General features: G+C 38.7%; 1 pseudogene; it reads right to left on the bottom strand.

Moving 5' to 3' along the window:
• LOC141398444 (uncharacterized) overlaps positions 1-23,333 on the bottom strand; it is a 266,339-nt pseudogene that overhangs the window by 66,909 nt on the left and 176,097 nt on the right.

Genomic DNA, 23,333 nt, shown 5'->3' with positions numbered 1-23,333 from the left:
ACATTTAATGTTCCCTGCTAGTCAAAAACTTCTCCACAAAAAGTGTCAACATAGGCCCATGGTTTAGTAGAGCCCCCATATAATGGTATTTTGAAGGTTTTAGCTAAATGCTTGACCGAACTATGTGTAATTTGACATTTGAGGTTCTCAAGGGTCACAAAACTTATTCCCCAAAAATTACCAACATAGGTTCATGTTTTGGTATAGCCCCTATAAAATGGTACCACACGATTTTCGTTATTATGAGGGTTTTAGCTACAATTTTTAACCGAACTAGCTGTAATTTACAATTTGAAGTTCCCTGTAGTTTTTGAGGATTTTAGAAACTTGTTTGACTGAACTACCCGTAATTTCACATTTGAGATTCTAAGTGGTCACAAAACTTCTCTAATAAAAATTGTCACCAGGTTTTTGTATAGCCCCCCATATAAGGGTACCTCCCGATTTTAGGCATATTTAAGATATTATCTACATTGTTTGGTCGAACTACCTGTAATTTGACAATTGAGGTACCCAGGTAGTTCCATTTTACGATATAGCCCTCTTATAACGGTACCTCCCGATTGTCCATATTTTCAGGATTTTAGCAACATTTCGTGACGGAGCTACCTGTAATTTGATGTTTGAGGTTCCCGGTGATAGCAAAACTTCTCTATCAAACATTTTGTTATGGGTCCATGTATTTGTATAGTCCTATTTACGATTTTCGGTATTTACATGATTTTAACTACAGTTTGACAGTTGAGATTCCCAAAACTCACAAAGCCATCCACATCGTTTGGTAAATGGGCATGGTGGTCTCGCTACTGAAGCCAGGAAAAGAATCGTATAGGCCGCTTTTGTCGCTTGTAGCAAAGACGCTTAATTAAGGTTTCAGTCCTCCCCAGGTTTAGAAATATCTATCCAGTTGCCGATCATCAGCATGGGTTCCGTAAGCAGCACAGCAGCACAACAGCTATCTGTGACAAGCTTAGATGTAGGAACACGATCCTCAAATCCCTAGCCGGCAGATAAAGAAACCTTGTTGACGACGTATGACGCGATATGTCGGTTTGTGGTAAGGTAGCGATGGAAAAATATTCAAACCTGTCAGAATACCGCTCTGAGAACTGCGACAGGGTGCCTCCTTATGTACTCAGTGGAACATCTACATGAAAAGACAAATATTCTTCGGGTACAGCAATACAGTGGCACGCTTTCGTCGCATTACTTGCTCGGCTGTTAGCGTAAGAGCCATCCTAACCACCATAGAAACACTGTTACAGGAACAACAAACAAAGATGTTCAAGACAAGTCCACACTTATACACATAGGCCGCATATAACAGTGCCAACCGATTGAAGACATTATTAGGTAAATTTGTATATCCTCAGCATTCATGCTAACGAGGGTATAACACTTTCATACGGGCAAAATGTGCCTCATCGAAATAATGGTTGTAGACCCCAAGTATGTTTGGACGAAATCCGTTTCAGACAATTTAAAGTTGAGTTAGCACTGTCCGTCCGTCCGTCTGGCTGGCTGGCTGGCTGGAGGGTACGATAACTCTCGAACGGATCAACCGATTCGGTTCAAAATTTGGCTTTCGTAATATTTTGTCTAAACTTAGTTTAAGTTCGAAGATGGGTTATATCGGTCCACTCCTTCCGGTACCTCCTCCACAAAAGTTCGAAAACGTTGTGAAAATTTGTGTGCACGATAACTATTGAAGGAAGTAACCGATTTGTCCCATACTTTGTACATCGTGAAATTTCTACCAGGCTTAGATGAGGTTCCAATATGAACTTAGTCGGTCTATTGCTTCGAGTACCTTCCACACAAAAGTTCGGAAAGGTTCAGTTTAGGACCTGCTCTCGAATCGCTTAGATTTTTATTGTTACAACTTGTATTCACCGACCCCTATACAACGGTACAAGTTTCATCTGGGGCAAATCCATACTTCCTGAGTAAATAGCCTGAAAAGTGCAAAAAAACACCTATAACACCGTGATTAGTGGTTGGAGCGCAAGATAACTCTTGAACGGATCTGCAGACTCGGTTCAAAATTTGGTCTTCGTAATATTTTGTCCAAACTTAGTATATGTTCGAAGATAAGCCATATCAGTCCACAACTTCAGGTACCTCCCCCAAGAAAGTTCAAAAATGTTCGGAAAAATTGTGCGCACGATAACTCTTGAAGGGAGTGACCGATTTGGTCCATACTTTGCACATCCTAATACATCTGTCATATGTATATCAAGTTTGAATATGGACTATATTTGTCCACTCATTCGGGTACCTCTCACACAAAATTTTGGATAAATTCACTTCAAGATCTGCTCTCGAATCACTTTGATTTCTGTTGAAGCAACTTGCATTCTCTGCCTCAATTACGACGGTAAATTCCTTTTCAGGTGCAAACCCATACAGCCTAAACTTAGTTTCAGTTCGAAGATTGGCAATAACGTCCTGTACTTCCCTCCAATATTTAAAAAAATGTCGCTAAATTGGTATGCACGATATTCCTTGAGCGGGGCAACCAAATTTATCCAAACATTGGATCTCCTTATATTTTATCCAAATTTGGTTTAACTTCTAAAATGGCCGATATCGATCTTCTCTTTATGTTACCTCCCCCACCAAAGTTCAAAAATTGTGTCGATCTGTCCGTAGATGAAAGTTTTAATTCACATAGGCTGAGGGTATATATATGTCGACAATGCCTGATACTGACTGATACTTTATTACTTGTCTGACCTAATTTAGGCATTTGGACTGTTCGTGGTCATAAAATATCTCCAACTAAAACTGTGTACAAGAAAGAAAACTAATTATTCCATTTAAGGTCAGAAAATTATATGGTGGAGTGTATAAAATGTTTGACCCATCCGATCTTAACGCTGTTTACATATTTTTGTGCAGTAATATGCTGAGGATGTTTAACTGTCGCCTTTACTTTTGATGTCCTTTTGCTTTCTTAAATTTAAGTTTCCTAAATTCGTCATTGTTTATTTGACTTTTAGCATTTAAAAATATTTTTTTTGCTTTTGGTGCCTATTTTACACAGTTCTAATACGAAATTAAACTTTATTGGATTTTTCAACAGAAAACTTTCCCGTAATAGTGAAAAAGAAGGGAATATTTTGGCAATATGTACACAAACCCTTTCCAAAAAATCGCTCTCTCTCTTTTCTCCACGTTTTTCCAACTGACAGAAATCCCTAGAAATCGACAAATAAATTTCTGTTAATTTGTCCTCTCAAACGAATATTGGCATATCAAATAGTTTTAAAATTGTGCCACTGAATATTTCAGAGGGTCCTTTGCATCCGTACACAACAAACTTTACTTTACTTCCCTACATTTACCCATCCACCAATTGCTTCTGACTAGCTATCATCCAGCAGCTACCATCCACCAGCGATCACAAATGATTACCAAGAAGTATGTGTGTGTCCATGATGGGAAATATATTTATACTTCATCATATTCATTTTATACGGTTAGTTATTGGGAAATGACTACGGGATGGCGACTGACTGCCTGTGGATGCATCATCGATGATGGCAAAAGTCATATGTATGCCATGACCCGGTCGAGGAATGGAGGATGTGGTGTTGCGTTGTGTAACCTGCATTGGAATTTATTGTGTAAATTCACAAAAGTACATATACCAACATCGCCGCCGCCGCCAAATATACAATGACCGCGTTACATACGTATTCATATGCCAGGTACCTTCACATGATCTGGCTACACACATACATTCTCGCATGTATGTATATTTGAGTTTAACCATGTATGTGTTTTGTTTGGCTGCTTGTGCTTTATGTCAACATAATGTTTTATTTGCTTTTCACTTAATTCACTTTGTAAAGCATCATCGTGTGATTTTATTACAGCCGTGTGCAACGAACTACTGCCAACGAATATCATCCGTCAGCCTGCCAACGAACCAATTTTTTGCAACGTGAATCTATGGGAGCAAACATCCAACCAACAAATCCCACCCCAAACGTTGATATGAAATTGAAATTGTCATCAACTTCAACATTTTTATTTTATTTCGTTACACTTCACTTTAGCCCATTGTTGAAATGAATTGAAAGGAACTCGGGAGTTGAAACGTATTAAACCGTAGTGTTGCGGAATAATTAGACAGTAGAGTCGTTTTAAATGCACACTTGTTTCAGAGGAAAGCATATGGCCGAATTTATGATATTTCCCTTAGAAATTTACGACTTGAACAAAAAGGTCCCTCAAATATATTCTCAAAAAATATTTTCGTCAATGATCTGCCCATATGTAGATTGTATGTGTAGCGTTCAAGTCTAAAGCCAGACAACATGAAACATTTTTCCGCGGTGTCAAATAACCCCTCAGATTCTTTTCGGCATATATATATAGCATATGTAGCGCCCAAAATATAATAACATAATTTAGAGCTTTTAAACCTTTATGTCAGGAATCATGGACTTACACACGAATAATATAATATCGCTGTAAACAGGACCACAAGGAGTAGTCTGTAGTAGTTTTCCTAGAACAGTCCATAAACAGCCCTTAAACAAAAGTGTAAACTTTTTGTAAGGGAGGTATCCTAAGGAGTGGACCGATAAAGGGCATTTTCGAAAATAAACTAAGTTTGGAAAAAAAACATTCTGATATCTAAAGTTTGGACCAAATAGGTTGATTCATTCAAGAACTTTTGTAACATCTTCTTTTGCGCAACTTCATCGTGCGCTCTAACCGCTGTACATGGTAGCCGTAGGGGTCTTTTCACAGCATTGGTGGCGTAATAGGGACCAAGAGAGCCTATGGCAAAAAATATATAGTAATATGACGTTGGCTAATACAAGAGCAGCTGTTAAAGTAGGAAAGAACCTCTCGAAACCTTTTGAAACAAAACGAGGTTTCAGACAAGGTGACAGCCTATCGTGTGACCTATTTAATATTCTATTGGTAAAGGTCATACGAGAAGCGAATGTATATACCTATAGAGATAAAAATAGCACTATATATAATAAGGATATAATGTTACTGGCCTACGCAGACGATATTGATATAATAGGTCGATCAACTCGATCAGTAACAGCCACCATTGCGAAAAATGAAAAAGAGTCTGCCAAAGTGGGTCTGGCAGTCAACGGCGATAAGACAAAGTGTCAACACGCAAGACGTTCAGCAGACTCGGACCAACTGTTGATGTTCAGAACTACAATTTTGAAGTAGTAAATGACTTTATTTACCTTGGCACCGCCATAAATAAAAAATAAAACAACATCAGTTTTGAAATCAAAAGAAGAATAATATTGCCCAACAGATGCTACTTTGGTCTAAGTAAACAGTTTAAATGTAAAACCAGACACTGATACTACCCGTACTTATGTATGGATCTAAATCATGGGTACTTGCGAAAGCAGATGAGGCAGAACTTGGTGTGTTTGAGAGAAAAAATCTTCGAAAGATTTATGGACCAATATGCGTTGACGGTGAATACCGACGTCGTATGAACCACGAGCTATAACAGTCGACCGACATCGATATAGTAAAACGTATCGAACTACAACGATTGCGTTGGCTTGGCCATGTCTGCAGGATAGATAAAGATGCCCCCGCCAAAAAGGCATTTGAATACGAGCCATTCGACGGTATACGTCCCAAGGGAAGGCCAAAAATCCGATGGAAAGACCAAGTTGAAGAAGACATCACAAAACATGGCATACAAAATTGGAGAAGTAAAGCAAAAGATCGGTGCGTTTGGAAATCTATTCTTAGTTCGGCATATGGAACAATACGTTCTGTTTAATATAAAATCCATCTAAGTAAGTAAGAGAGGGCTATAGTTAGACGGTGCCGACTATGTGATGCCCTACACCACTACCTAGTTTCCACGGAATTCCTTTTATATAATTACGACATATTGTGGAATTCCTGTATATACCTATATTGACAATTTTTGGTAGAAAAGTGTCGTGATCAATGGGAACTTTGATGTCAAAGAAGTAAAAAAAGTATCAGTCGGCTTTGCCGACAGAGATATACCCTCAGCCTATGTGAATGGAAAATTTTATCTACGGACATATAGAATGTATTTAAGGTCTTTTCAGATTTTTTTAGCCCTTTTTGGACATTTGAACTTGCCGACAAAAATGTGGATTAGGATTAAGTTTGCACAAAATGTGACGAAGGCCAAATTTCGGAACAATTCGGTTGGCCAGTGCTATAGTGCGTTCCAGCCACTACACATGATTTTTACAACTTTCGGGCTATTTTCTCAGGAAGTATTTACTTGCCCCTGAAAAAACTTGTACCATCGTAAAGGGGGTTAGTGAATGCAAGTTGCATCAACAAAAATCAAAATGATGGGAGAGCAGGTCTTAAAGTGAACTTAAATTTTGTGTGGGAGGTTCCCGAATTAGTGGACAAATATAGTCCATATTCGAACCTGATCTATATCTGGTAGATATATTAGGATGCGTAAAGTATGGACCAAATCGGTCCTTCTCTTCAAGAGTTATCGTGCGCACAATTTTTCCGAACGTTTTTGAACCTTTGTGGGGGAGGTACCTGAAGCAGTGAACCGATATGGCTTATCTTCGAACTTAAACTAAGTTTGGACAATTATTAAGGCCAAATTTTGGAGCGAATGCAAGTTGCTGCAACAAAAATCAACCTTATTCGATATCAGTTCTTAAAGTAAACTTATCCGAAATTTTGTGTTGGAGATACCGGATGGAGTCGACGTATATAGTCCATATTTGAACCTGATCTATATCTGGTAGATATATTAGGATGTGTAAAGTGTGGACCAATTCGGCCACTTCCTTCAAGAGTTACCATACGAAAAATTTTTCCGATCATTTTTTAACTTTTGTGGTGGAGGTACATGAAGGAGTGGACCGATATGGGTTATCTTCGAACGTAAACTATGTTTGGAAAAAATATTACTAAGGCCAAATTTTGGACCTAATCGGCAGATCCGTTCGAGAGTTATCTTACGCTCCACGGTGTCATAGGGGTTTTTTTGCAGCTTTCAGGCTATTTTCTCAGGAAACTTGTACCGTCGTATGGGGCGCAGTGAATACAAATTGCTAAAACAAAAATTAAAGCATTTTGAGAGATGGCCCTAAACTGAACTTTTCCGAAATTTTGTGTGAGAGGTAGGCGAGGGCATGGACCGATTGAGTCCATATTGGATCCTCATGTAAGTTTGGTAGATATTTCACGATATGCAAAGTATGGATCAAATCGGTTACTCCCTTTAAGAGTTATCGTGCTCACAAATTGTCCGAACATTTTCGAACTTTTGAGGGGGTGGTACCGGAAGGAGTGGACCGATATAACCCACCTTCAAGCTTAAACTAAGTTTGGGCAAAATATTACGAAATCCAAAATTTGAACCGAATCGGTTCATCCGTTCGGAAGTTATCGTGCGCTCCAGCCAGACAGACAGACGGACGGACATTGCTCAATCGACTGCAAATTGTCTGAAACACATTTCGTCCAAACATACTTGGGGTCTAAAACCATTATTTCGATGAGGCACATTTTGCCCGTATGAAAGTGTATATACCCTCGTTAGCATAAATGCTGAGGGTATAAAAACAATAAATGAACCATTTATGTATATGTTGGAAAGTGGTTTCATTATCTACATCAACATAATAGGCATCAGTCAAAAGGTCGAGAGATCGTCCTTTAAATATGTATAACTCACGTGGGGGGAATGCGTCTTCCAAGAAAAAATATGTAAGATATATATTACAAATGTTACCAATTTTCACACAAAAATGTTAGACCGCTAAATATTATCTGGTCACCATGTTAAATTGTAAGTAAACTCTAAGTCATATAGTCTTACCTTATTTAAAATTTCGACGCTTTACATACGGATAAAAACTTTCATCGCCAGGATCTAATAGTTTCTATTCCAGTTGGAACCCGATCGCCAGACAAAATTTTGTGACAATAGGTCCGATCTCCAGACAAAATTTTGTGACCGACGGGTGGACGGCACACGTCTTAAAATCGCTTTATTTCTTCGAGATATGAATTGTGCTATATCACAAGATCTACGAGGAATATTTCGCGGTGTTGCATTCATATTCGGAAAAACAAACTTATAATAGCCTTTCCATATAGTGATGTAGAGTATAAAAATCTAATCGACTTGAGAGCAGGCCGAAAATTTGTGTAAAAAATACACGTAGGTTTGGACCGATATAGTAAATATCCGAACCTGATCTATGTAGTTCTGGTAGAACAAGTAAGGAAGTATCAGTCAGCTGCGCCGACAGAGATATACCCTCAGCATCGGATTTAAAGAAAAGAAACCAACTCAATATTTCTGATGTATATAGACCAATTTCAGATGAAAGATGGATTATCTTAGGAAGTATGGATTTGCCCCCGAAAAAATTGTACCGTCGAAAAGAACAACCGGCTGAAGAAATATTCACAACCATCCGAGAAGGGCTCTTAAACTTCACATTTTCGGAGGTACACGAAGCCGTGGATCGATGTAGTCACTATTCTAACACGATCTATGTCCGGAAGTAATATTACCATATGCAAAGTTATGATCATCTCGGTTACAAAACAACACGATAGTGTGCACAATTTTGGCGAGCATGTTTGAACTTTTGTTTGGGAGGTATCCGAACGAGTGGAATGATATGGCCCATCTTAGCTAAGTTCGTTCGGGCCGAACTTTGTATACCCTCTAATACAAAATATTTTGAGCTAAAATGGAATAATTATTTTTCTTTTATGTTCACAATTTAGATGGAGATATTTTGTGACCACGGATACCCCAAATGCCTAAATAGGATTAGAATATTAATCTAAAAATGTCTTTAACATATATCAAAGTGTGGAAACGTTTAGTGACCACTGAGAACCTCAAATGTTAAATTTCTGGTAGTTCGGTCAAAAAATGTGTTTAAAATCCTCAAAATAGCGAAAGTCGGGAGGTATCGTTAATTAAAGGCAAAACGTGGACCTTTATTCACAAATTGTTGTGGAGATATTTTGTGGCCACTAGGATCCTCAAATGCCATAAGTAGTAGTAGTAGAAAATCTGGAGGCACAGTTATATGAGGGTCCAAAACGTGGACATATCTTGACAATTTTTGGTACAGAAGTTTCGTGATGACTGGGAACCTTAAATGTCAAATTACACCCGCCTTGCACACATAAGGTCGTGGGTTCGATTCCCCGGTCAGGCAACACCAAAACACTTTTCAACGGTGGCAAAATACCCCTCAGTAATGCTGGCGACATTTCCTGAGTATTTCAGCCATGTACAACTTCTCTACAAAAGTGGTGTCTTAGACACGCCGTTCGGACTCGGCGATAAACTGTAGGTCCATATCATTGAGCTAATATGAATCGGGGTGCACTCATTGATATGAGAGAAGTCTCCCTTGTCCCTTATGGGATGTTTGTGGAACAATTATATATTATATACCAAAATGTGGACGTGACGTGAAAATTTTTGGTGGAGAAGTTTGGCGACCACTGGAAACCTCAATTGTGAAATTACAGATAGTTCGGTCAACAAATGTTGCTATACTCCTCAAGACACTTAAATTCTGAGGGCACCGTTATATTAGGGCTACACCAAAACATTGACCTATGTTGACAATTTTTTGTGGATAAGCTATGTGAGCGCTGGGAACCTCAAATGTGAAATTATAGCTAGTTCAAATCTTTAAAATCCCATTTCGATCATGAACTGCCTTTGGAAAAAGGCGCTAGGATTCAAAAAATATTGCATTCTAATTAGCTAGAGTGATTACAAACGATGGACAGGGTTAGATCGACTCAGATTTTTTTCCTAAAAAAAAAACTTAATATATCATCCATACTATGGTGGAGAGTATAATAACAAAATTATAAGGATCATGTGATATACTATGCTGTATTACAAATATGTACTTTGACAGCTTATTTCCACCTTTATTTGTATAAGAAGATTTGAATATTAATATTTGTCATCGGAAGCTTTGACAAGTTGATAATGGCTTAGAACGCTGAGACGCCGGCAACTGTATGCCTCGGTTGTCGGAGTCCCAGGTTCGAATCCCATCCTGGCTCATGCCGAAATCATTTTATTTGTCCCTTATTAAGGTTTATGTTTACAATTTTTATACCCTCATCATTTATGCTAAAGAGGGTATATACACTTTCATACGGGCAAAATGTACCGCAAGTATGTTTGGACGAAATCCGTTTCAGACAATTTGCATTCTTTCACAGGTTAATGGTATATTTCTGGCGGCAGTGCCGCCTGGTACTTTTTATAATCTACACCACAATGTGGAAAGGGAATTATAATTTTTTTTTACCGAAAATTCATGTAACACCACCCCCATGTGGCATACAAAAATTAATATCACGACGAGATAAAGCGATTTTGAGATGTGTGTACGTCCGTCCATTAAAATTGTAAACAAATTAAAGGCCACAATTATGGACCAATAGTCACGAAATTTTGTATGGATGTCGGGTTTCCACTATAATAGTAACGATTTGTTGTTGAGCGTGAAATATTTAGGGGGTAAAATGGACTAAAAACAAATATTGTATCCTATTTTGTAACGACTCAATAGGACGCACTTAATGTGTAATCGACGCGTAATTTTAAGTAAGATTTGAGTTTACAACAATGAAGAAGCATTGCTATTCAACATGATCAATGCTTCCTAACATCCCAGATCGGAGACTTCTCCCATATCAATGAGTGCACCCCAATTCATAGTAGCTTAATGATATGGGATCTACCGTTTATTGTGAGTCCGAAAGACGTGTACTTAGGCACAACTTTTAGAGAAGTTTAACATGGCTGAAATACTCAAGAAATGTCGCCAACATCACTGAGGGGTATTCTACCATCATTGAAAATTTGATGTTGCCTGGCCTGGGAATCGAACCCACGACCTTTAAAGGATGCAAAAAATAACAATCAATTATATCAATAACATAAAGTGTCGCTATCATAAAAGATAAATTTCGTAGAAAACAGTGCCCAGAGGAAGTGGTGTAGCGTATCACATTGTCGACCCCGCCCGACAATAGCCCTATCTTACTCATTTTAGTAATGGCGTAGTTTCTTCTTGTCAAATGTCATAAAATAATACCTTCAAAAGTGACAGTTGCCGAAGTACCAGGTAATTCAAAATGACACCTCTCATTTTAATTATGTTTTGGTCCATTTCATGCTAGTCACCCAATGACACCTTGCGTACGTTTCAGCCCAGCAAAAATACCGCCTTACAAAACCCATTACTAACTAATTTTTTAACAAGGCCATGCGAAATATGTGTTTTTTAACTACAAATTAAGAAGTTAAGTAAGTAGTCAAGCGACTTTTTATGCACTCAGCGTTTAGGCCAGAAAGGCTATTACCCTTTGATACGACCAGAAATCGATGAATAAAATTGTGGGTATCGTAATATTTTGTCCAAACTTAGTTTAAGTTCGAAGATGGGCCATATCGTTCCAGTCCTTTCGGTATCTCCCCCCACAAAAGTTCAAGTTTTCCTGTAAAATGGTGTGGACGATAACTCTTGAAGGGAGCAAGGGATTTGGTCCAAACTTCGCACATCGTATTTTTCCTTCAAGATATATGGGAATATGGAATATATCGGTCCACTTCTTCGGGTACCTCCCACACAGAATTCGGATAAAGTGAAGTTTAAGAGCTCCTCTCGGATCGTTCTGAAATTTGTTTAGTAGGTTGTCCTTGCGACTCCCACGACGGTACAATTGTTTCTTGTGCAAGTCAATACTTCCTGAGAAAATTGCAAATCCTCAGGATAATTCTCCCAGAGAGTTTCTGTTTGGTATAGACTTTGCACATCGCATTATGTATTCATCCAGTTATGTATCAGGTTGGAATATGCACTATATCGACCCACTCTTTCGGGTACCTCCCTAGGAAACATTTAAGCTTAAAGGCCTGGGTACATAAGCTGCTTCGCCAAATTGCCTTGCTTGCTTCTGATAAAAGAATAAAAAAGAAAAGTGCAATCTAGTTCGAAATTGGCTCGGCCTTCTTTATTCTTTTATTTTTGTTATGCCAGAAACGAAGCAAACAACCAAGGCAAGCAGGCGAGACAGCTTATGTACCCAGGCCTTAAGATCTCCTCTCGCATCGTTTTGATTCTTTTTTCAATAGATTGTTATAGCGGCCTCATTTACATCGGTACAATTTTTTTCTGGAGTAAGTCAATACTTCCTGAGATAATGGCCCAAAATCGCCAAAACCCTTTGACACGTACTAATTTCATATTTCGAGTATTTTATGAAGAAGTTTGGTTACAAAAATGTTTGGTATATGTCAGTGATTTGGTATAGCCCGACATTACGGTACTTACAGATTTTTATGCAAACTATTGATTCAAAATCGATATATTTTATATACGACATTATTATTGTGTTTGGTTTTGTTGTTGTTTTTGGTCAGTGGCTGAGGGTATATCTCCATCAGCACAGCTGACTGATACTTTCTTAGTTGTTAACTACTTATTTTGCTGGGTGTCACCGTGGTGCAATGGTATCCACATACGCCTTGCACGCTCAGGGTCGTGGGTTTGATTCCCCGGCAAGTAATATCAAATTTTCAATGGTGGCAAAATACCCCTCAGTAATGTTGGTGACATTTCCTAAGTATTTCAGCCATGTAAAAATTCTCTACAAAAGTGGTGTTTTAACACACGCCGTTCGGACTTGGCGTTAAACAGCAGGTCCCATATCACTGAGCTTATATGAATCGGGGTGTTCTCATTGATATGAGAGAAGTCTCCCTTGTCCCGTATGGGATGTATATTATATATTATTTTTGCTGGGTGCCGAAACAAAATATTTTACAAGTAAATAACTTGTTTTGAGAAAACCAATCCGTCTCTGTCGACAAAGCCGCCTGATACTTTCATTATATTTTTTCTCAGGTCATAAATATATAATATCCATGAGTTACAAACAGACTGAATACCTCAATATTCCCTCCTTCCCTTGGTGAAGGGTATTTCAAAAACAGAAAAACAACAAATCTGCATACGCATGAATAATGCAAAAGGTTTCTCATATGTCACCGCCAACTTTATTGGCTTCATATTTCCTTTTTTACAAGTGGAGAGTTCACGAGTGACTATATCCACTGCCGATGCGTAGTTTGTGTGTGTGCGTCTGCGTTTGTGTAAGCTTTTTGCAAATGTTTGTTTTTTGCGTTGAATTGTTAGCTTAACACTCACATGTTGAACACACAAACCCACATACATGTGTGCATCACAGCATACAATAAAATACCGTTAAATTCCGAAAGAGAAAGTTAATATTTTCCGCAGTAGCTTCAACATTCGTTGGCAATCGTAAAGTACTTTACGGTAGTTCAACTTGTCGCCGCCATCGTCAACTCAACCTTTTTTTCAACCAACTATTGACTTTAAGTAGTAGCAAGAGGAAAATTTTGGAGTACTCATGAAATGCATGGTTTTGTGTAAGCACAGTACACATGAGATTATGTGTGTGTGCATGCGTATCTTTGTGTGTGTTCTGGTATGTGTCAAAGTTCATCCATTCGTTTCATGTGCTTTTCGAAAAAACGAACCCGTCATGGGTTTCTGTGAGTAAAATGGAAATTTTTTTATATGTTTTCATCATTGTTTACGCATTTCAGTTGTTTGCATGTTCGTGTGTGCATATGAATGTGCCGATGTGTGTATGTTTGTTTGTATGTTGTTAAGCAACTTATGGAACTGCATAATTTTTTATTTATTTTCAAGATTTAAGCTTTAATATGTTTATTGTTTTAATGTCATTCCGACGTTGCCATCTATACTACTACCATGCTGCCATTCTGTTCGCCACTTTTCGATTCGCTTTTGTTTGTTGCCGTCTCAGTTTGCCTTCGTTTGTCATTACCATGAATTGGATTTGTTTAACTTGTCGTTAACGCTTGTACAGGAGCGTAACAGCAAATTTAGGGAAGGTGATATGAGGGACCTAATGTGTATTGTTGGATCAGAAATAGTTAATAGGAACAGATTTTTTCTAATCGATACTTTCTGAAAGGAATTGCGTTTCTAGGAGAAGGGTGCTTCTATTGTCCCTTTCTAAGAGAAGGGTGCTTCTATAGTCCCTTTCTAAGAGAAGGGTGCTTCTATAGTCCCTTTCTAAGAGAAGGGTGCTTCTATAGTCCCTTTCTAAGAGAAGGGTGCTTCTATAGTCCCTTTCTAAGAGAAGGGTGCTTCTATAGTCCCTTTCTAAGAGAAGGGTGCTTCTATAGTCCCTTTCTAAGAGAAGGGTGCTTCTATAGTCCCTTTCTAAGAGAAGGGTGCTTCTAAAGTCCCTTTCTAAGAAAAGGGTGCTTCTCTAGTCCCTTTCTGAAAGAAAGGGTGCTTCTATAGTCCCTTTCGAAAAGAAAGGATGCTTCTAAAGTCCCTTTCGGAAAGAAAGGGTGCTTCTAAAGTCCCTTTCGGAAAGAAAGGGTGCTTCTAAAGTCCCTTTCGGAAAGAAAGGGTGCATCATAGTCCCTTTCGGAAAGAAAGGGTGCATCATAGTCCCTTTCGGAAAGAAAGGGTGCATCATAGCCCCTTTCGGAAAGAAAGGGTGCATCATAGTCCCTTTCGGAAAGAAAGGATTCATCTAAAGGAAGAGTGCTTCTAAAGTCCCTTTTGGAAAAAGGGTGTTTCTAAATTCCCTTTCGGAAAAAGGGCGTTTCTAAAGTCCCTTTCTAAGAAAAGGGTGCTTCTATAGTCCCTTTCGGAAAGAAAGGGTGCTTCTATAGTCTCTTTCTGAATGAAAGGGTGCTTCTATAGTCCCTTTCTGAAAGAAAGGGTGCATCTATAGTCCCTTTCTGAAAGAAAGGGTGCTTCTATAGTCTCTTTATAAGAGAAAGGGTGCATCTATAGTCTCTTTATAAGAGAAAGGGTGCATCTATAGCCCCTTTCGGAATGAAAGGGTGCATCTTTAATCCCTTTCGGAAAGAAAGGGTGCATCTTAAATCCCTTTCGGAAAGAAAGGGTGCATCTTTAATCCCTTTCGGAAAGAAAGGGTTCATCTTTAATCCCTTTCGGAAAGAAAGGGTGCATCTTTAATCCCTTTCGGAAAGAAAGGGTGCATCTTTAATCCCTTTCGGAAAGAAAGGGTGCATCTTTAATCCCTTTCGGAAAGAAAGTGTGCATCTTTAATCCCTTTCGGAAAGAAAGGGTGCATCTTTAATCCCTTTCGGAAAGAAAGGGTGCATCTTTAATCCCTTTCGGAAAGAAAGGGTGCATCTTTAATCCCTTTCGGAAAGAAAGGGTGCATCTTTAATCCCTTTCGGAAAGAAAGGGTGCATCTTTAATCCCTTTCGGAAAGAAAGGGTGCATCTTTAATCCCTTTCGGAAAGAAAGGGTGCATCTTTAATCCCTTTCGGAAAGAAAGGGTGCATCTATAGTCTCTTTCGGAAAGAAAGGGTGCATCTATAGTCTCTTTCGGAAAGAAAGGGTGCATCTATAGTCCCTTAACAAGGACAGGGTGCATCTATAGTCCCTTAACAAGGACAGGGTGCATCTATAGTCCATTTCGGAAAGAAAGTGTGCATCTATAGTCTCTTTCGGAATGAAAGGGTGCATCTATAGTCCCTTTCGAAAGGAAATGGGTACATCTATAGTCTCTTTCGGAAAGAAAGGTGCATCTATAGTCTCTTTCGGAAAGAAAGGGTTCATCCATAGTCTCCTTTGGGATAGAAAGGGTGCATCTATAGTCCCTTTCGGAAAGAAAGGGTGTATCTATAGTCCCTTTCGGAAAGAAAGGGTGCATCTATAGTCTCTTTTGGGAAGAAAGGGTGCATCTATAGTCTCTTTCGGAAAGAAAGGGTGCATCTATAGTCTCTTTCGGAAAGAAAAGGTGCACCTATAGTGCCTTTCGGAAAGAAAGGGTGTATCTATAGTCCCTTTCGGAAAGAAAGGGTGCATCTATAGTCCCTTTCGGAAAGAAAGGGTGCATCTATAGTCTCTTTTGGGAAGAAAGGGTGCATCTATAGCCCCTTTCGGAAGGAAAGGTTGCATCTATAGTCTCTTTTGGAAATAAAGGGTGCATCTATAGTCCCTTTCGGAAAGAAAGGATGTATCTATAGTCCCTTTCGGAAAGAAAGGGTGCATCTATAGTCTCTTTTGGGAAGAAAGGGTGCAGCTATAGTCTCTTTTGGGAAGAAAGGGTGCATCTATAGCCCCTTTCGGAAAGAAAGGTTGCATCTATAGTCTCTTTTGGAAATAAAGGGTGCATCTATAGTCCCTTTCGGAAAGAAAGGGTGTATCTATAGTACCTTTCGGAAAGAAAGGGTGCATCTATAGTCTCTTTTGGGAAGAAAGGGTGCATCTATAGTCTCTTTTGGGAAGAAAAGGTGCATCTATAGTCTCTTTCGGAAAGAAAGGGTGCATCTATAGTCCCTTTCGGAAAGAAAGGGTGTATCTATAGTCCCTTTCGGAAAGAAAGGGTGCATCTATAGTCTCTTTTGGGAAGAAAGGGTGCATCTATAGCCCCTTTCGGAAAGAAAGGTTGCATCTATAGTCTCTTTTGGAAATAAAGGGTGCATCTATAGTCCCTTTCGGAAAGAAAGGGTGTATCTATAGTCCCTTTCGGAAAGAAAGGGTGCATCTATAGTCTCTTTTGGGAAGAAAGGGTGCATCTATAGTCTCTTTCGGAAAGAAAGGGTGCATCTATAGTCTCTTTCGAAAAGAAAATGTGCACCCATAGTCTCTTTCGGAAAGAAAAGGTGCATCTATAGTCTCTTTTGGAAAGAAAGGGTGCATCTATAGTCTCTTTCGGAAAGAAAGGGTGTAAATATAGTCCCTTTCGGAAAGAAAGGGAAATGAAATAGAGGGTGCATCTATAGTGCCGTTCTGAAATAAAGGGTGCATCTACAGTCCTTTTCTATAGTGCCTTTCTGAAATAAAGGGTGCATCTATAGTGCCTTTCTGAAATAAAGGCTGCATCTGCAGTCCCTTTCTGAAAGAAAGGATGCACAAACACATTTTAGAAGAACCAAAAATCCTTGAACACGTCATTTAGAAAAGGAAGTCCATATTTCTTTTTTCCCAACGCCCCTGCAGAATTCCCATACACATGCCCATTTTTTTTTTCCTTGGCCATATGTCCTGGCTGCTTTTAGCTCTTTTGCCTTTTGTGTACCTCTTAATGTCACTCCATATCTTTCATATCTGTGCCGGGTATTTATTTTGAAATTGAGCTGAATTTCAAGAGTTCACTTCATTTCACATTTTGTTCTGGTTTTTGTGCGTTTTTTCATTCGTTGCTGTTTTTTTTTTGTTTTAACTCAAATAAAAACATACTCAGCGTATTCATGAGAATGGCAAAAAAGCGGATGAGACACTTGTTCCACATATGAATAAATATGTGGAAATATTTGCCCTTTCTGTTGCAGTGTAAATTGTAGTCTATGGGAGAAAAATATGCATGGCTTTGTTGATTTTGTTGTCTGTTCTTCATATTCTTTGTTTTATTCTATGCCACTTTATTTGCCTTTCATGGTCCGTCTGACTGCTAGTCGGATTTTCATATAAATTTTGTAAATATGAAATTCAAATTTGAGAATTTAAATAAATTTTAACGGGAGGAGCTTAATTTGATAAGAGAATATGATGACATATTGTAACAATTTGTTTGGGAGGAAGAGGATAAATAATGTTTAAATTATACATTTTATTAGGCTATGTAAACATGGATGAGTTCATATTTATAAATAAATTTGGGGGTTCATACGAGGGTTACTAGAAAACTATCTGGCCTAGACAACATGCAGTGATGCCTGGCGATCATTTGACATTTTTTGGGAAGTTTGACAATTTTTAGCCTAGCCGTACTCAGGACAGTTTGACGTACGACAATGTATTGGGTTGTTTACAGTGAGTTGAAAAAATCACTTTGGAAAAAATGGAATTTATTTGTGAACATTTTCGTTCGATAATTTTTCACACCTTTCGACGTGGGTAATCACTGCAAGATTGCATAGATCAAATCAAGTCTTTGTATGTCGCTAAAAAAACCGGTTTAGTTAATTCAATCGTGGCCGACACTCCCCAAAAAAAACGAAATTCGTGAGAGTTGTGCCAAGATCACCATGTTATGTACCGTGAGATAGAGGCATCTTAGATCATTTATTCCACCAACTACTTTTTGATATTGCATGAACACTTTCCGGCAAAAATGGGGCTTTTCTCGCCGGATTCCGTGTTTATCGGTGCAAGAAATTTCGAAAAAAGTACGACAGCGATGTTTCAAAAGACGTTTAAGACATGGATCCAGGTGATGAATCATGGGAAGTATGCGTATGAGCTCGAAAAAAGCAATCGCCAGAAGATGCTTCAAAAGCGTTCAAAAACAATGTTTTGGAGGTGTCTCAATCAAGACACTGTAAACAACCCAACACATGGTGGTATGTCAAACTGTCCTGAGTACACTTAGGCTAAAAACTGTTAAACTTCCAAAAAAATGTCAAATGACGCCTGGCGACACTGCGTGTTGCCTAGACCAGATAGTTTTCTAGTGACCCTCATAAATATTTGATGGCAGATAAATTAAATTATATAAATATAAACTATTTATTTATATATTTATAAGGCCTCTTATACAAACAGATCTTTCATAATGCGACAAAGACCTTTTACGAGAGGAACTTCTGCCTACTAAGAGAAGTCCTTCTTGTTTTTCTATGGAGAGGCTTTAGGTTCTTCTATGCGAAGTCCAAGTGGTGTGTCCTACAAGAGACTTACTTTAAAAATAGCCTTCTACGATAACACTTTTCTGTCTTTCTTCTCATCGTCTATAAGAAGGCCAACACGTCTTCTATGCGATGACCAATTGGTCGACTATGAAGTCTACTATGGAAACACGTTCTGTAATGGGATCCTCTTAACGCCTTTTTTAGTTACCGACAAAAATCGGTAAATTGAAATGCTTATAATTTCTGTAATTACGAAATTGCCGGTATGTTAGGAACTACAAATAAGTTGTTGCTAAGGCCTACCGATAGCAACAATGTTGACAACTCGAAAGTGTGGGCCGATTGAGCCCATATTGGAACCTCAGCTTCCTCTTGTAGAATGTTTACGATATACAAAGTATAGACCATATCGGTTACTCCCTTCAAGAATTATCGTGCGCACAAGTTTGCGACCATTTTTGAACATTTGTGGGGGAGGTACCTGAAGGAGTGGACCAATATGGCCCATCTTCGAACTTAAATCGAATCTGGACAAAATATTTCGATACCCAAAATTTGAACCGAATCGATTGATCCGTTCGAGAGTTATCGTGCGCACCAGCCAGCCAGACAGACAGACGGACGGACATTGCTAGATCTACTCAAAATTGTCTGAAACGGATATCGTACAAACATACTTGGGGTCTAAAACCATCTTTCGATGATGCACATTTTTGGTCGTATCAAAGTGTAAATACCCTCTTTAGCTTAAATTCTGAGGGTATAAAAAATGCTTTAGAGAATCCCACTACTGGTCTTCTATCGGTATTTCTTCTGGCTTTCTTTGAGAAGACCATACTGGTCTTCTAAGACACACTGTGTTTTCTAATGAGAGTAGATGTTTTTCGTCTTCTCTGAGACTTCCTTCTATGAGAAAGCCCTACTGGTCTTCAACGGAGAATATCTTCTGGTCTTCTTTTTAAAGGCCAGGTGATATTCTATGAGAAAAGCTTCTGGCCTTCTATGAGAAGACATTTGAAGTTCTATGGGAAGACCTTTTGGTCCCCTATTAGACGACCTACTGATATTTTATGATATTCTCTGGTCTTCTTGGAATGAAAGGTCTGATCTTTTTTTAAAAGACCCGCTACATCCAACAAAAAGACTTGCTGGTCTTCTTTGAGAATACGAGGGGACTAGAGAAGTTTCTGGCCAAACAATGAAAACCATCAAAAATAGTTTTATTGTTTTCTTAAGTAGTGATTTATACACTTTTTCATGTGATCAGACCAATTTTTCCACTTTTTCCACTCCGATTGAGACAACACCAAAACATGTTTCTTTGAACACTTCAACAGAATCTTCTGTCGACGAAATTTGTTGAGAAGACACGTTGCTTCTCTTCTTCGTTTTTCGATCTTCTAAAAAGACTTCAAGACCAGGTTTAGACCAGGTTCTATTTATCTTAATAAGAATAACAACGCTACGTCAGGTTACATCCCGGTAATAACACATGTCAAAGACCTCCTTCTGCACAAAATGTATGCAGGACACACTAATAAAAATACCTAAAATTATCCCAATCCAATATTTAAACTGATGAATGCTTAATTGCTTTGGAATGCCTTGTGAATGATAAAACAATAAAAATTACAAGGAATTACCGCTTTTTAAAATTCTCCCACCTTTAAAGAAAATTCAATAATATTTACACTTTAATAAATATCCTGTAATCCCTTCACAAACACTTTAACCATTTTATTAGACCACATAATCCATAAATACATATTTGTATTTTGTATTGGCTTGTACTAAAAAGCTATCACCTTTTAAAACCAATTATTTTCTATTGATGAAATCCTTTTAAAATCCTTGGCTATCCTTGGGCAAAAAGTCAACAATGTAAATTTCAGATAATACCACATTTTTAAAACAAATTTTGTTTTTGTCATAACCAGACATAATCTGATTAGTTTGTCTGGTGCTTTGCTTTGTAAAGGAAACATCGACCGAATAGAGAGCAAAGAAAAGGCACAAAGTGTAGAGAAAAAAATCAGGATATGTAAATTTGTAAAAGGACACACTTTGTGTTGGTACGAGTAAATATGGAAATACTCGAAGAGGACAAAAGAATACCAAAGGAGACTAAAGGATGACAATATTGTTAAACATTCTATTGTTGTGAAGAAAGGGAGGTGGTATGGGGAAAACAAGAAAATGTTGTCTGCATAAGAAGACAGGGTCTTCTTCCTATAAAGACGTAGTATTCTTCCTATGAAGACGAGGTCCATTTCCTATTAAGACGGGGGTATTTTTCCTATAAGAAAACGTGGTCTTCCTCCTATAAGAAGACGTGACGTGACCTTCTTCCTATACAGACGTGGTCTTCTTCACATAAGAAGACTGGTTTCCTATGAAGAAGACGTTGTCTTTTTCCTATGAAGAAGACGTGGTCTTTTTAATATGAAGAAGACGTGGTCTTTTTCCTATGAAGGATACGTGGTTCTTTTTCCTATGAAGGAGACGTGGTCTTTTCCTATGAAGAAGACGTGGTCTTTTTCTATGAAGAAGACGTGGTCTTTTTCCTATGAAGAAGACGTGGTATTTTTTCCTATGAAGAAGACGTGGTCCTTTCCCTATGAAGAAGACGTGGTCTTTTTCATAAGAAGACGTGGTCTTCAAAAGAAGACGTGGTCTTCATAAGAAGACGTGGTCTTCATAAGAAGACGTGGTCTTCATAAGAAGACGTGGTCTTCATAAGAAGACGTGGTCTTCATAAGAAGACGTGGTCTTCATAAGAAGACGTGGTCTTCCTAAGAAGACGTGGTCTTCCTAAGAAGACGTGGTCTTCCTACGAAGACGTGGTCTTCCTAAGAAGACGTGGTCTTCCTAAGAAGACGTGGTCTTCCTAAGAAGACGTGGTCTTCCTAAGAAGACGTGTATCCTAAGAAGACGTGGTCTTCCTAAGAAGACGTGGTTTCCTAAGAAGACGTGGTTTTCCTAAGAAGACGTGGTCTTCCTAAGAAGACGTGGTCTTTCCTAAGAAGACTTGGTCTTCCTAAGAAGACTTGGTCTTCCTAAGAAGACGTGGTCTTCCTAAGAAGACGTGGTCTTCCTAAGAAGACGTGGTCTTCCTAAGAAGACGTGTCTTCCTACGAAGACGTGGTCTTCCTAAGAAGACGTGGTCTTCCTAAGAAGACGTGGTCTTCCTAAGAAGACGTGGTCTTCCTAAGAAGACGTGGTCTTCCTAAGAAGACGTGGTCTTCCTAAGAAGACGTGGTCTTCCTAAGAAGACGTGGTCTTCGTAAGAAGACGTGGTCTTCCTAAGACAAAGATGTGGTCTTTTCAAGAAGATATGATATTTTCCATGAAGATATAATCATTTCCTAGGAAGACATGGCCTTCTTCCTATGAAGATGTGATCATTTCCTATGAAGACATGACCTTCTTCCTAAGAAGGTGTGATCATTTACTAGGAAGACAAGGCCATGTGTTCCTAGTAAATGATCCTAAGAAGACGTGGTCTTCCCAAGATAATGTGGTCTTCCTAAGAAGACGTGGTCTTCCTAAGAAGACGTGGTCTTCCTAAGAAGACGTGGTCTTCCTAAGAAGACGTGGTTCTTCCAAAGAAGACGTGGTTCTTCCTAAGAGACGTGGTCTTCCTAAGAAGACGTGGTCTTCCTAAGAAGACGTGGTCTTCCTAAGAAGACGTGGTCTTCCTAAGAAGACGTGGTCTTCCTAAGAAGACGTGGTCTTCCTAAGAAGACGTGGTCTTCCTAAGAAGACGTGGTCTTCCTAAGAAGACGTGGTCTTCCTAAGAAGAGTGGTCTTCCTAAGAAGACGTGGTCTTCCTAAGAAAATGTGGTCTTCCTAAGAAGACGTGGTCTTCTTAAGAAAATGTGGTCTTCCTAAGAAAATGTGGTCTTCTTAAGAAAATGTGGTCTTCCTAAGAAAATGTGGTCTTCTTAAGAAGTCGCAGTCTTCTTAAGAAGTCGCAGTCTTCTTAAGAAGTCGCAGTCTTCTTAAGAAGTCGCAGTCTTCCTAAGAAGAAGACGTGGTCTTCCTAAGAAGAAGACGTGGTCTTCCTAAGAAGAAGACGTGGTCATCCTAAGAAGAAGACGTGGTCTTCCTAAGAAGACGTGGTCTTCCTAAGAAGACGTGGTCTTCCTAAGAAGACGTGGTCTTGCTAAGAAGACGTGGTCTTGCTAAGAAGACGTGTCTTCCTAAGAAGACGTGGTCTTCCTAAGAAGACGTGGTCTTCCTAAGAAGACGTGGTCTTCCTAAGAAGACTGAACTTATAAAGAGTACTTATGAAGTCATTGGCTTATACGAGTACCTATGGAAGTTTGGACTAAGGATTTCATATTAAGGTATTGATTTATAGAACTTCTTAGAAGGCATTGACTTGTAAGGACTTCCTATGAAGGCCTGGACTTATAAGGACTATATGTGTAGGTTTGAAATTATAAGGACTTCTTATGAAGGCGTGGACTTATAAGATTTACTTATGGTAGCCTGGATATGTATGGACTTCTTCTGAAGGCCTGCACTTATTAGGACTTCTTTTTAAAGCCAGGACTTACAATGACTTCTTATTTTTAATACATATATTTGCTTTTAAAACTTACCTGCATTTTCATAT

The sequence above is a fragment of the Musca autumnalis genome, unplaced genomic scaffold (genome assembly GCF_047663935.1).
Source record: "Musca autumnalis isolate F117 unplaced genomic scaffold, ASM4766393v1 scaffold_3, whole genome shotgun sequence".
Classification (NCBI taxonomy): Eukaryota; Metazoa; Arthropoda; class Insecta; order Diptera; family Muscidae; genus Musca; species Musca autumnalis.
This window is presented reverse-complemented; position numbering and strand designations above follow the sequence as displayed.